This window comes from Molothrus aeneus, chromosome 1, assembly GCF_037042795.1.
Source record: "Molothrus aeneus isolate 106 chromosome 1, BPBGC_Maene_1.0, whole genome shotgun sequence".
Classification (NCBI taxonomy): domain Eukaryota; kingdom Metazoa; phylum Chordata; class Aves; order Passeriformes; family Icteridae; genus Molothrus; species Molothrus aeneus.
Window position 1 is genome coordinate 119,396,020 of NC_089646.1, and position 14,664 is coordinate 119,410,683.

Below are 14,664 nucleotides of genomic sequence, written 5' to 3' on the forward strand. Positions count from 1 at the left end.
CCCGCAGTAGCATTTTATCAGGATTTCAAACTGCATCACTTATCTCTTTTAGAAAAGCGTCTCTCGGAGGAGATTGCCCTCAATAGACCCGCCACAAAAAAAATTTAGCGTTGCTCTTGTGCTTCTGTGCATCGCACTGCGAAGGGGTCCCAGTGGTCCCTTGGAAATACAAGGAGTTGTGAGAAGTTACACAACTGGCCACCAGACTAATCCACTCCCTCTACCTTCCCGCGAGTACCTCCCCCTTCTGCTCTTTTTTTCAATAGCAGCGCTTTCTCAAAATCTCAGGTTACTTTGCTAAAGAGTTCTCAGCCTTATAGTTTCTGCCCTTGTCTCTGCCTCCAGCTCCTTAAGAGCCACCCAACCCCAGCGATTGGATTGGGCAGCCCGTCTTGACACACCACTGTGCTGAGTGCTTGAGGACGTGTTTCAACAGATGGTTGGGGTTAGTGTGTGTCATCACACTCGAGTGGGGATTAGGGGAGAGAGGCAGCCTTGCTGGAGCTGTGTGGTCTTCCCCAAGTGTGAGCTGCAAGCAAAAGAAGAAATACCTAGCTCTGGGGGAGAAGCGGGAAGAATCGTTTTCAGCAGTTCAGAGGGAAAAATAAAACCGCACACTTTTGTTCAGGTAAAGTAAAAAGGCACCTCATGCCTCTCCTCTCTCTCTCTCTCTCTCTCTGCTTTTTTTTTTTTTTCCTTCACGGTTTTCAGAGGAATGCTAGCGCAGCACACTTGTCAAAGCCAGTTGCTGCTGCCTTATCAATGCTGCTATTGTACGGCTGACAGATAACAGCGAGCACAGCCTGATGCTTGGCTGTCTTCATAGAGCTAACACTCTTAACGCCGCTAAGGTCACGCTTTCGGAGGTGTAGATTGGAAAATCTCCCCGGGAGCGGTGAATCCCGGCGCTGCGGGAGCCTGCCCTGCTCCCCCCGCAGGCAGCGCTCTCCGCCGGGCGCACGTGTGTGAGTGTGTGTGTGTGTGTGTGTGTGTGAGTGTGTGTGTGTGAGTGTGTGTGTGTGTGTGAGTGTGTGTGTGTGTGTGTGTGTGTGTGCCCGCCCGGGGCGGCGGGGCCGGGCGCTCTGGGTGCTGGCTCTGAGGGTGCCACCGCGGGTGCTGGGTCTGCGGTGCCACCGTGGGCGCTGGGTCTGCATCTGCGAACGCCTCCGAGCTCCGGCAGAGCCGTGGAACTGCGCGCTCGGGCGGGAGAGGGCACCGCGGCAGAGTATTTCCTAGGCTTTGAGCAGGATGCTGCAGCCTGTCTGGGGCTCAGCTGGGAGGCAAACCAGAATGTTTTGAAAGTGTCTTGGAGATGTCTGTAAAGTTTGAAGACTCCTTTATAGAGACCTGCCTGGGTTCCTGACAATCGGCGTCGAGATGGTTTGGCTAACACATGGGCGTAAAGTTTAGAGAAAATCAGAAAAGTAGGGAAAGGCAGGGTACAATGTAATGCTGCTCTTGCAGCTGCAGCAGAGCAGATGGATGTAATTCATTTGCAGATCTGTTTGTGAAAGTTTTACAAGTCATTGAAAACTGAGTAGCATCACTATAATGGATCATTAAAGACTCGCTATATTTATAGATTCTAAACTAGCAATCTGAAGTGTTAATTAGACGTAGGCAAAAATTTATGTTTAGGAAGGAATGGGGGCAGAAATATAATTAGAAATTAGTTATGGAAGTACTCTGCTATCATTTTCATTTAATTCCACTATTAAGTTCATTGATGTCTGGAGTGTGGGAAGCCCAGCAAATTAACTAAATCAGAAATGTTATCACTAATTACAGTATGTTAGCTTATCAGAAAAGATGTTTTCATTGTTTTATTTTAAATTATCTAGATGGAGAAATTAGAGGATGGATTATTTTTCCTTTTATTTGGTTTGGAGTTGTTTTCTTTAAAATTTGCTGTATATATATGCTGTTTTCCTGTGCAGAGTAACAATATTATCTGCTTCTTTTGCACCTTAACAGTTCTTCACAGTAACTGTCACATACCTCTGGTGCTTATGAATTATTGGCCTCCTACTTGTGAAAGAAATCTAACACTGTCCTCACCACTTACAGGTGAGATATTCTATATATAATACTGTATCTAATGTGTTCTGAAATAAGATCTGTTTAGTAGGCTGAGCAAGGGGATTTATAGCTGGTGCTTTGTGATTTTGGTATTCAACAGTGTAACGATGCCCATAAACCCATGTTTCATGTTGCACATATATTTTTGCCTCAAACCAACTTTTTTGTTAACTTTTTTCCTTGAACAGACTATTTGGCCTCTTTACAGGTTGTTCTCAGCTTGTATTTTCAAACACACTCTTTAGTGCGAATGTGTCCTCAGAAGTCATCCACAGCAATTTGAAACAGAGAATTAGCTAAATCCCAAAAATCACTGGACAACCAGACCAAGATTTATGTGAATAAATTTGACCATTTTGGCTTTTTCTCTCAGTCTACACTTTCTCATTGTAAAAAGTGATGGAAACTTTTACAAGCTTCAAATGAAAAACAAAACCAAGGGAAAACCTCATTATAGCTCCACGTACAAGTCTTGTATATTGGATTTCTCCTCTTTCTCCCAGTGTGTCCTGTGAGAAGCTCAATACGCCAGCTTCAGCACACAGAGGTTCAGACTTCAGCAAAGCTGAGATGCAGCACTGTGAGCTGCAGAGCCTGATGCTGTCACTGCCTAGCTGAAACCTATCCCTCTTTGTGGGTATCACAGATCAGATGATCTACAAGAAACCATATTTTTTAAAGAAAGTGCATAGCTAATTACACATGCCCAACTTGTTATTGTTTTACTAGGGGGAAAAAAAACAAACTAGTTTCTCTAGCACTGCCAGAAAATCTTGCTGAGAAACTAGGAACAGCAAATCATGTTTTTCCTTCCTTCATAATGATGGGGCTGTTTAAAAGACAATGCCCACAGGGCAGTCCAGCTTCTTGTCAAAACGTAATCTACTGTTCCAGATGGTAAACATTCAAAGACATATTTATGGTGACTTCTACATACCTTCCTTTGACATTGGCTTTTTTTTTCCTGAGAGCACTTGTGCTGGGTACACACATGAAGTTCCCATTAGCATCCCAGCAGCTGTAAAAGTGTTCAGAGCTCACAAAGATGTTCCTCACAGTGAGATAAAAATAATCTTAGGAAAAGATCTGAGACAGTACAAGTTCCATGATCCGCTCAAGGTAAAAAATTCCAGAGGTACAAAAAAAAATCCATAAACTGCTGCATGAAAGCTGTAACACATTTTTGTTGCGGCTAATTCATCTTCGCTTGATATGGAATGCTGAACATACCAGGCATGTCTGTACTATCAACTCTGTTTGTGATGTGAGGCAACCTGCTCTGCACAAAAGGTGGTGTGTTTCTTTTTCCCCCAGCTAGTGAAAATTAGGTGGGATACTTATTGTCTTCATAGAGTTCTCAAAGTGTCACCCTGTTGTTGTTTTTTTTCTCTCACTGCTCTAAGCAGTTAGGTAGAGCACAAGAAAATGTTTTCCAGCCAGAATGTGTTCTGCCCTGAATTGTCTTAATTATGTGTCAGTTTATTGCTTGTCAGGGGCTTCCTCTTCTTAGCACTTTATAATTGAGGTGGGTGAGCTCATTGCGTCACAATATGCAACTTCAGTTTCTGCTTCTTGGCATGTCTCCTTGGCCTTTCATTGATTTTTGTCTCTGTTTCAGAGGAAAAAAATAATTATGATTGGTGTAATTTGCATTGAAAAAAAACCCTTGGTGAGTTTCCAAATGGCATGTAAATGCACCTTCAAAAAGTAGGCTAAATTAGATGTTGTTAGGAAAAAATTGCATGTAGAAATACAGAAGTATCCTAGAGATTGCAAGTAACAGTGTGAAAATTATTGTAACCACTCTTATTCCAGCCAGGAACTGATAAAAACAGTTTATTTAAAATGTTGTGATGCTGGGGACAGTGCTCTTAAATGTGCAAGCCATTATAAAAACCACACTCAGTGGATGTTAGACAGCTAAGGAAAAAATATTTTAAAACATTTGCAAATTCTGTTCTGGCTAGAAATACTTTATTGCTGACTATTTTGACAGTTTGCAGGGTTTTTATCTAGCTTTGTTTAACTTATATCCTGCACTTGATAATACATATATTTATACATATATATATATATGACCAAATGCTCATGCAGGATCAGGAGTTTGAGCCTTGTGTAATGTCAGGACCCATTCTCACACTGATGAGGCAGGACACTTGTTGCAGATGTCATGGGAGTCATGGGTTCCATGATTTCCTTGGCTTTAGAAAGAGCTTTGGGGGATTTGTGTTTGAGTGGGAAGGCAGACTGATGTGATAACAATTGAGAAAGCTCCTTTCTGAGCCCCTTAAGAGCTGCAGTGTTCAACATAGAACGAGGGTCCCGTGACAACTCTGCGGTGACATAGAAAGAATCCAATTAGTGGCCACTCCTGCTGTTGATACTGGATCTCTCCTAAAACATTTCCACCATTACCGCCCCCATTGTAATCCCATCCATGACACTGATAATGGGATCAAGAGTGTCTTTTAAGAATGCCTGTTTAAATTTTAGCTGCCATCTTTGGAGATTTTGAGGATATTAAATCAGAAGGCACTGATTAACACAGCTCTCAAGAGAGCTTTATGGCACCCATAAGACACAGTCATCTTCCTCATACTACACTTTCCCAATGCCTCCATCACAGGTAGAGCTATATTAAGTGGGCTGCAGGTGAAGTGGGGGGGCTGAATGTACATGGTGAATAATCCATTGAGGTGTGGCTGTCCCTGCGCTCCAGTTACCTGCATCCCTGAGCAGTCACATGTGCAGAAAGCAGCAGAGGAAGGGAGTGGGAGGGGGTACAGTCCCCTGTGCTGTGCCCTAGTAGTGGCAGCAAGTCACCCTGCTTCTCCCTTTAGCAAGCCTTCAGTCATCACTCTGCCTTCCCAGCTGGATCAGCAGTGTAATATTCTGTCCTGCCCCCCTCGGATCTCTTTCTCTTTCACTTTTCTTGCTCCAACATTAATTCATCATTTCCATATGATCAGAGTGCAGTAATTCCATTGTTATTCTTACCAAGAGGGGCAAGTTCAATGCTGTCATGTGCTTGGAGAGGAAGCTGTAAAGTGGAAAGGCTCAAGGTTCTAAGCAGTGTCACCTCAGAATGCAGCACAGTAATTATTAAATTAATAACCAAACAAGACTCTCTTTAGCTGAATTATTTTAGCACATTTCAGTTTTGTCAGTAGACTGCTTTTGAGGGCCCCTGCAAGATCTTTGTTTAGCATTGCTTATTCATACTCAGAAGTTGTTAACTGGTGAGAGTAATTCCATTTTAATTTCATGTATCCTAAGAATTTTATTTTCTGAGGAAACTAATGCTTGTTTCATCTTATGGTTTATGCACACAGCAGATTTAGTGTCAGTGATTTTCCCAGAACTTTAGTTCCCACTTTCAGAATCTGCTGGAAAGGTTGGTAAGCTTTTGTTACTGTGTGTGCTCTACTGTGGAGCTCTGAACCTTCCCAGTCATAACCACCACCAGTGGTTTGGTTACACTGAAACATTTTTTTGTAATAGTTGACCTTTACACTCAAAATTTTATCAGTATTTCCCTTTTTTTATAATTATTTCTTTCATAGCAAAAATTAACTTACAATTAAATATAAACTTGCATTATAGTATTTATATCTGCAAATTTGGTAGTATTGCTGGAATATATACTGCAATATTTCTAGATGTGGTACTGTGCTGTAGAATTCCAGGCTGTAGATCAGTGCTAGATTATCCACAGAATACTTCATGGAGTTTCTATATAGAAGCAAAAGACTAGAAAGTCAGTGCTGCTGTATTAAAAAAAAATCCTATCCTGGTTTGAATATAATCGTGGCACTGCATGCTGCCATTTCTCTGTGATGTGAATCTAACCCATCTTAGCCAGGAGAGGAGCTGCTTGACAGCAGCTGTATTTTTGTGGTGCTTCACAGGAGGTGAACTCTGTTTGGAAAGCCCACAGAGAAGATGGGGAAGCTTTTGGCACTAGGATTCTGGAGAATAAATGTAACAGGGAGCTGAACACAGGGGATTGTTTTTCTCAAAAGCATCTATTAAAACTGAATAGTGGTCTGTTCCAGTATTGTAATTGCAATGTGCCAAGATGTTCATTATTCTACCATGTGCACTGTTTTGTCTGTTTTCACTTAAAAACAGAAAAATGTGTTGCCAAGCCTGTAAATGTCTGCAAAACTGCCAACTCTCCTGACTTTTATCAGTAGTCTGAAGATATTTAGCCTTCTTTGTAAAGCTTCAAGTGTAAGAGTCAAGATATAACGTAAGAACTTCAGATCTCTGGTTTCTGGTTTTTTAAGCCTAATCCTCCTGGTTGCTGAGACAGCTGGCTTGCATGCAGCTCCAGAAACATGAAGGAAACTAACAGAAATCCCAAATCTGCCTATGTAAATGCATGCAGGCTGTGTGAACGAGGTGGGTTTGTGCATGTTGTGCCTGGCAATTAAACAACCCAACTTTTTTTCCTGAGGTTTACTGTAATCAGCTCCCCCTGAAATTTCTGATCGGTTGTCTGATAACTCCCATTTTGTTAAAGAGGTTTTATTGCAACAGAGGGTGAGGTTTCTTGTCTCCTCTCAGATAGCAGAATAGCTTGCTGCCCTGGAGAAACCCATCCTTGATCTTCCCATCCTCTGCCTGCAGCAGTGTGTTCCCATCTCCTTCCTTGTGCCAGGTTTGGCTCTTGGCTCACCTCCTGGAGTGCTGCATGAACTCATCAGGGCAGTGGGAAGCTCTGTTGGCTGCCTGCCTACTGAGTTGGTTCATCTCAGCAAGTGGACAGAGGGTCCGAATGGAACAATGAAAGTGGATGGAGCTGCTGGCTTGGGATGAGGAGGGGAAACATGGCCAACCCTTTAGGGGGCTGTGAGCTGTAAGATATTCCACTACCTGGTGACACCTTCTCAACCCACACACTGGGGCCCTGTGTGTGTCCACAGGAGAAGTGTGATAACAGATGTGTGTGACTGTGCCAGTGTCACCATGAGCATGAGGCTAAATGTGCACATTTAATGAAAGCCTATCCCCTTTTATTTAGAGAATCACTGCAGTATCACTCAGAACACAGAAAGTCCTGCCTTACCACTTCTGACTCTCTTACCCAACAACTAGGATTTGGAGAGAAGCTAATAAGTGGTGTGGAGAGAAAAGAGGAAAGAAACAGAAGTGCCTGCTCAGCTGCTGCTTTAAAAAGGTGAATGAGATTCTGAGGGTGGGATCCAGCCTGCATAGCCAAGGTGCCCCTTGGGTCTTGAATACTTACACAGCAGCTACCTAAAGGCGTATTCTGTCTGTATCAATGAAGAGAGTCCCCCTGAAAACCTCCAGGCACTGCAGTTAGGAAAGAAGGGTTTCCTTTTGTAAATCTTCAAAGGCACCTGCCTCTTTCCATGTGTAGGGATGAAGCTAGCTTGCTTTGCAAAAATTGCTAAGGAGCTTGACCTGGGAGAACTTGATATCATCTTGGGTTTCTTGATCACCCCATAGATGAGCAATGGCATGGATAAACACTGTATTTGGACAGCTGTGGTGTAATTCCTACACAGCTCTTTAAAGTCTCTCCTATACTTTCCACAGAAGAATGCATGAAGCAGGTCTTTCATTTGAACTGTGGAGATATGATTCACTGGAAGAGACTAGGATACTTAGATTAAATGTAGTTTTGGTACTGACTGTAGAAATGGAACACTGTACTCCTCCAAAGAGTCACCTGTTCTATTGCTGGGTTTTGCTGACAAAAAAATGTGAATGTAAGTTATATAGGTTACACAAAAATGTTTTAAAAATCACTCAGTGTTATTACTTAAAGAATGTTTCAAAGGCCTGTGGGGTAGATAGAGCTTAGGGGAATCAGAGATGGTGGTGGTGGTGCCCACAAGCAGTAAAATCACAATGAGGAATAAGGGATGATCTTAGAGGGATATTATGTTGGCCAAAGAATGGAAGAAAGAGAGAAAAGTAAGAGATTCAGGACCCATGTTTCTGGATCTACCTATGCTAAAACTTTTGAGGATTATTTCCCAGTGACTTGACTGCCTAGGGGCATGCCAGTCACAAATTAGAGAACAGTAGTGCAATAGTAAACTGAACATCCTGTAAATAACCAGCACAGGATGCCTTTTAACTATCACCTTCTTTTTCTCCCACAAGGACTGCAAAAATGCTAAGAATTGTATCTTTTAAAATAATACTCGAGTTTCGCTAACTTTGTGACAATACAGAATTCTGCATTAATCCAACCTTTGTAGAAATATTGAGCAAAGGGTTCCCTTGATGTCATTGCCCGCTATTTTATTTTAGCTATAACATCTGAAATCTTGAATGCGTGTTTAGTAAAGCACATGTGAATTTACCTTGTTCTTATCTATTATACATCTAGGGCCAATTTATGAACTGAGACTGTAACACTATCTGCTTGGCCACCAGGAGATGGTAGGATTTAGGGAGACAACTACAACAGTTAGACCAATAAAAATGTTCTGAAGTGAACACAAGTATCTGTCAGGAATTCCAGTAGTTTCTTTTATCTCTATATCAGTAGGAGGTTGGCATTTTTTGTACCACTGTAAACTTCCATCCATTGCCAATATTCAGGCTTACAGAGGAAGGCCTCCTGAGCTGTATTGCTCTGCAACTCAACTCCTAAGTGAAAAAGGCCCCTGAATTTGGGGTTTGTTTTCCTTCTGCTTGGTATGGAGCATTCCTCTAAAGCAGAGATCCTCTGAAGTGAGGAAGGGCAAAATGAAGAGACTTTGAGGTGTGCATAGTCAGGGATCACCAGAGTCCTCAAAAGAATAACAGTTCAACACAGGAAGATGTACAGCTACAGAGAGGTATTGAAAGAAGTACACCATTTTTTCAGATTTTCCCTGTCCTTTGCAGCTCACATCTGATTTTGTCTTTCAATAAATTGCTCTGCAAACATCTCCTCTCCATAAATTTTGCACAGTTTTGCACATCATCAGCTTGTGAGGGGTTTGAGATGCAATATAACGGCATCTCAAGAAATAGGTCTGTGTTACAGCTATTTATTTTGGTCTTGGGTACCATGGATATCTATAGCACAAAGAGGACATCTATCAAATCCTGTGAAACCTTTAGAGAGCATAATAGTTGCCAACATGCAAAGTGGTCTGCAAAAGCCAGATAAAGCAAGGATATGGCTAAGTATAGCTGATGTATGTGCTGTCTTGGACAAGTGACATTGTGCAACTCTATCTTGATAATGTGTGTTTTGAGGACCCTGTCTATCTTGTATGTAAGGATGGAGAATTTACTGCTCTTTCTGGTAGCTGCAGAGCATTTGCAGTGTGAGAATATCATGTGTACTTTGTGTATTCCTACTTTTATATGCTGTGTAAAAATCCTTAGTTGTTTTTAAGAAATCCAGAGAGTTATTGGAGAGAATCACTTCCTGAGGAGCTTGAATCTGTGCTGAGGGAGTTCTGCAATGACATTCATATGCCTATCAGATTGCTTTTGGGTGCTGGTTCAAGGTTGCTTTGAATAAAGCTGTTTCCTACATACAGTTTAATGAGGTCATCAATATGGGCATTAGAGCTCGAGTTCAGGTGAGTGATGCTGCTGCTGTGACCTGTCTGCTTCACTCCTCCAGTGGAGATTATTCATGCACACACCTTGAGAGCCCCAGGGCAACATACAGTGCAGAGCAAATTTTCATTTCCCACAAGAATATTTGCCCTTCAGTCACAGACCATTCAGATAACAGCAGTAATTCAACCATTCTGCATTTGCTGCAGTATCATGGCTCAGTACTGAAGCCTCAACTGTGACACTGGTGCTACCATGACAGTGGAAGAGGGACACAGACATGTGGAGTACCAGAGTGTTGAATCTGGTGGCTATTGGAACAATTCACTGCTTTGTTTTAGTCTCCAGCCACCAGTGATTGCCAGAGTTGCTATATTTCTCTGCCTACAGTAGAAGAAAATGCTGAGCTTTTCAGTTCAGAATTGATCTCAGTAATGCATGTATTTATGAGTCTGGTTTTTGAAGTCATACCCAACTGTCAAACAACTCATCTCTAAAAAAAGTGTTGCAGTTATTTTGGATGAGAGCCTAACACAGGGAGGTAGAGCAGGTTTCCTAGAATGCCTCACCCATCTCTTCCAGACACCTTGCTGAGTCACATCGGGTATGAAACGAAGAGTCCATGTCTCAGTCCTTATCTTGAAAGCTTTGTGTGGGCCACTCTCATTGTTTGAAGGAGCTTTTTGCCCACTTCATCATGAATTGCCAACATATACAGTTAATAGGAACAGTGGTAGTGAACAATGAAGGATGAAAATTGAGGTAGGCAAGAAAGTGCCATGCTGACATGAGACATCACATATTAGACTGAGACACTAGGGAACTTCTAAAATAGATGGAGTAGGAGTCTGAATCATGACTGATAGATATCCCAAAGGAAGGCAGACCAGATTTGGTGAGTGGAGAATGGAAAGAAAGTATATTCTTTTCCTCTCTCAGTAGCATTTCTTTGTCCTTGTTGCACATATGTGTTGATCCATTCACATATCAGTCTGCACAAAGGTATACTTATCTGTTCTTCCAGGAGAAATCCTGAGTGTGGCATTTACCATGTATTATATTCTATTGCCCAGTAACCATAGTTGCTGTTATGGACACAAGGAGGGAGAGTGTCAAAGCAGAGCTATTTTGTTTTCTAAGCAGTTTGGAAATTACATACCTGTGGACATTAATTTCCATCTCTTTTATAGTGCTTGAAGAAAATTTTTTTTTCCTTAGAAGCTTCATATTAAAAAAAAAAATTTAAAAATCCACTTTGGTAAAACCACAGATGCCTTGGTAACTGTTCAGCTTAGAGTACATGTACATGGAAGTACACAGGGTGGTTGATTACCTTGCCTACCACTGCTTATATAATTTCCTAAGGCTAAAGGTATTTTTTCCTCTTTCTTATGCATCCTTCATACTTTTCACTGTTTTTTGTACAGTACACAAATTGTTTTCCATTTACACTTTTATCTTTTGACAAAAGATGCTTTAAGATCTTGTTTTCAATGCTGTCAGGAAACTGCTTTAAATGAAAGTGTGGAGTGATGTGGAATAGTTTTAATGAAGACCAAAAGAATGTGAACTTCATCTTTTTCATAGGAAGTTTTTTTCTGTTCCATCCTGTGCCCTGCTTAAATACATTGGCCTTTTTTGACCTTTTCCTTGATGAAGGTTAAGTAGGAAATATCTTGGCTGCAGCCTTTCCAGCTTAACCAGAAAGACTTTCCACAGTTCATGTTTACTTACCCTGCTATGGCCATTCATCTTTCCTGAATCAAAATTGTTACACTGGATTTTCAGAGGGAAATGAATAGCTTGTGGCATTGATGATGAAGTGTCAAGCCTTCTTCTTTCATGTCTCCAGCTCTATTTTGCTAGTGATGATTTTGTCAGTTCTCTTGCTAGAGATTAACAAATCTTGGGAAAAAATCTGTTTGGTTAATGGTTCCCTTCCAAGCATCTTCTTTATTGTCATTAAGAACAAATGAACAGAGTTGCTGCATTTGCAATTTATTGAGCCCATTGCTTCTGCAAAAATCTAGAAATATTGCTATGTTTTCCATTTCTGTCTGAGCCTCTTTTGTGCCTACTGCCACACACAGAGTGAGACTGAATGCTTTTGGCTGGATAGGGGGTCTCAGTCCTTGGTGTGCTCACTCCAAAAGACTTTTTCCATCATCCTGTGAAAAAGATTCAGAGACAGCAGAAACCATTCATATGATGTCCTCAGGACATCACTGCTTTTACTGGAAAGGCAGTCATGTTCTTCAGGTACCACACTCTTGAGAGGAGAAGAGCTTGGTCTGAAGCTCTCTCCTGCCCTCAGTCTCAGTAGTAACCATTGTAGAATTTTGAAGTTTGGGATGTCTCTGTCTGTTAGGCCACATCGAATTGCCTGCCTTCCATGGAGCTTTGTTATGAGACACACAACAATGTGCAGTGATAGTGATAGCTACTGTGTAGTGCAGGGAAAGAACCAGCCAATCTCCACATTAAAATTTCATTTTAGTTTAGTTCTCAATGTACATTTTGTCCTCACAAAGCACAATTGTATGATTAGCACTGCGTTCATCCATATATATTCCAAATGCGGATGGTCAAGTCAGTTCTTTATCCCTCTGTCAAGAATAAGGAAACTCAACCTTTCCTGTGAAGATACTCTCAACCAAGCCCTCCGCAAATATATTAAACATTTCATATACTCGCAGAATGAACACTGGAAGAGCCAGGTTGGAAAGGACCTTGGGAGGTCTCAGGTGGTGCTAAAACTAGGCTATGAGATCAGATTCTGTTGCTCAGAACTTTATCCTGTTGCATCTTGAAAATCCCCAGAAGATATTAAGTGCACAGTGCACAGTGTCTTGGGCAACTTGTTCTGCTATTTGGCTTTGTTTCAGGGAAGAAGCTTGCTTTGATTTATATCCAGTCTGACTTTCTTTTGTTTCAGCTTATGCCCCTTATCTCTTGTCTTCCTGCCATGCACTGCTGACTCCTGACAGAGCCTTGCTCTCTCTCTTTATAACTAATTACAGGCACTGGGCAGCTGCTCTGAATCCCCCCCATGTCCAGCTAATCTCCAGGAGGAACAATGCCAGGTTCTCCCTGCAGGGCAAATGCTCCATCTCTAAAACATATTGATAGCTCTCCACTGATCTTGCTCCAGTTCATCACAGCTGGTTTTGTACTGTAGGCCCAAAAAAATTGAGCATAGGTGCCATTTAATGAGCTCTGAGCAGATGGACTTCATGTCTGTCCTTGCTGAATTCCATTAGGATCCTGATGGCCCATTGTTCCAGCCCACCTAGGTCCTTCTGTCAGTCCTGTCTTGAGGAGATCCATTGCTACCTCCAATTCAGTGTCCTTCTCTAACTTAATAACTGTTGCTTATCTTGCTTGAAACACTTGCCCTCAACTTGTTTTCATTATCTTACTTTGAATTAAATTTTATTCTTGATTTTCATCCTGACTTCTCAGTGTCTTTGAGTAAACTGGATATTTATAAAAAGCAGTATACTGAAGCAATTCACTCCAGCTTATAATTTGCTTATGATGCATGCAGTTGTTCTTAGCTCACCTTTAAATAGATCTTCCAGTCACAGTGAACTGCAGGAGAAATATTTCTCTAAAATACATTCACATGAGAAGATGCTCTTCCTGGTTTTGGCCAGGTCTGTCACATAAGATCTTCTTCAAAGAGTATCTCAAATTCAGTGGTTTGCTGTGCAGTCCAACTGAATGGTGTTGAGGACTACTACTTAAAACTTATAAACTAAAACTATACAAGATTTTTACTTTAAGTTTCATTTTCAGTATGGATTTTTTATTGCCTTCTACAGAAGTTTGGGAAGACTTTGAATGAACGTTTTAGTCCTAAAATAGATAAATTTCAAACATTTGCATCAGACAACAGTCTGGAACCCTTATTATCATAGACATTAGTGCTATTGTTTCCCCTGAATATCTTGCTGCTTTACAGCTATGCTGCCTTTCCTCATCTTCATGTGGCTGGAACTTCTTCCCATCATTTATTGTTGATTCTCCATAATGGTGCTTCTTATATGTCTCTGTAACTTTAGAACTGACAATTATAACAATCTAATTTTAGTTCAATATGCTTATATCCTATTGATGCATATATTCTCCTTATGAAGTTATTTTAACATTCTGTTTGTAGCCAGATGAAGAGTTAACCAATAGAGCTGATACTTATCAACTTAAAATATACGAAGTCCAAAGCCACACTAGTTTATTTGGTGTTAATTTTAGCCTGATCTCCACCTGAGATACCTACCCCCTTGAAAAGCCTCCTGCTCTCTGAGCTTAGCTACTTTGTGAATAGCACTGAACATTCAATTCATTCAATGCCAGGCATTTAATTAGGAACACTACTAAGCTCTGGTAGTATTCTGGGAAATACAACTTCAATTTCTCCTGTTATAGGTATAAGAAAAAATATTGAACCATTTTTTTATTAAGAACTTTGTTCGGCAGAACTTTGATCTTCAGTAAGAGAAGCTCAACTGTTGACTCATCCATTAGGCAAGTGATGTGCCCACCTGCACCATTCATCCAATTCTTGAATATCTACAGTGGAAGGCATGCTTTCTGGAACTCAGTCCACATCTGAGCCATCTTTGTCAGAGTTTCACAGTGTGAGAAAAGTGAAAGGAAATTCCACAGTTCCATATAGGGTTGTGGTAAGGCAGAATACTTATTTATGAGATTTTATAAGGTTTACCATTAAAAAGACTCAACCTTAACTTGAGCAACATTTACTTCTTAAAACTTGGCTACTGTCCTGCTCTTTTTGACCTTTTTGCTGAATTGAGTTGCTAGCAAGTATGGTCTTATTCAGTTTTTATCCATGCTTTTCCACTATCCATCCCTTTGTAATTGGTCATAGGTAACCCTAATGTGATAGCAGTCATCACCACAAATCTGTAAATGTCTCTGAAACTCACAACTTGTCTAGAGTGGCATTTATTGACTTTTTGCACCAGTGCAGACTTGCTTGTACAGATGTATTGAAACTGGCTCAGTATTCCTCAAATAAATGTG

The 14,664-nt window shown here is 41.1% G+C and overlaps 1 protein-coding gene across 1 annotated transcript in view; it reads left to right on the forward strand.

The window, feature by feature from the left end:
• The first annotated feature begins 436 nt into the window (after positions 1-436).
• SULF1 (sulfatase 1) overlaps positions 437-14,664 on the forward strand; it is a 123,445-nt gene continuing 109,217 nt past the window's right edge. The window contains exons 1-2 of the mRNA XM_066563819.1: positions 437-628; positions 1,975-2,067. The gene's annotated coding sequence lies outside the window, so the exon portion shown is untranslated. The remainder of the gene's footprint in view (positions 629-1,974; positions 2,068-14,664) is intronic.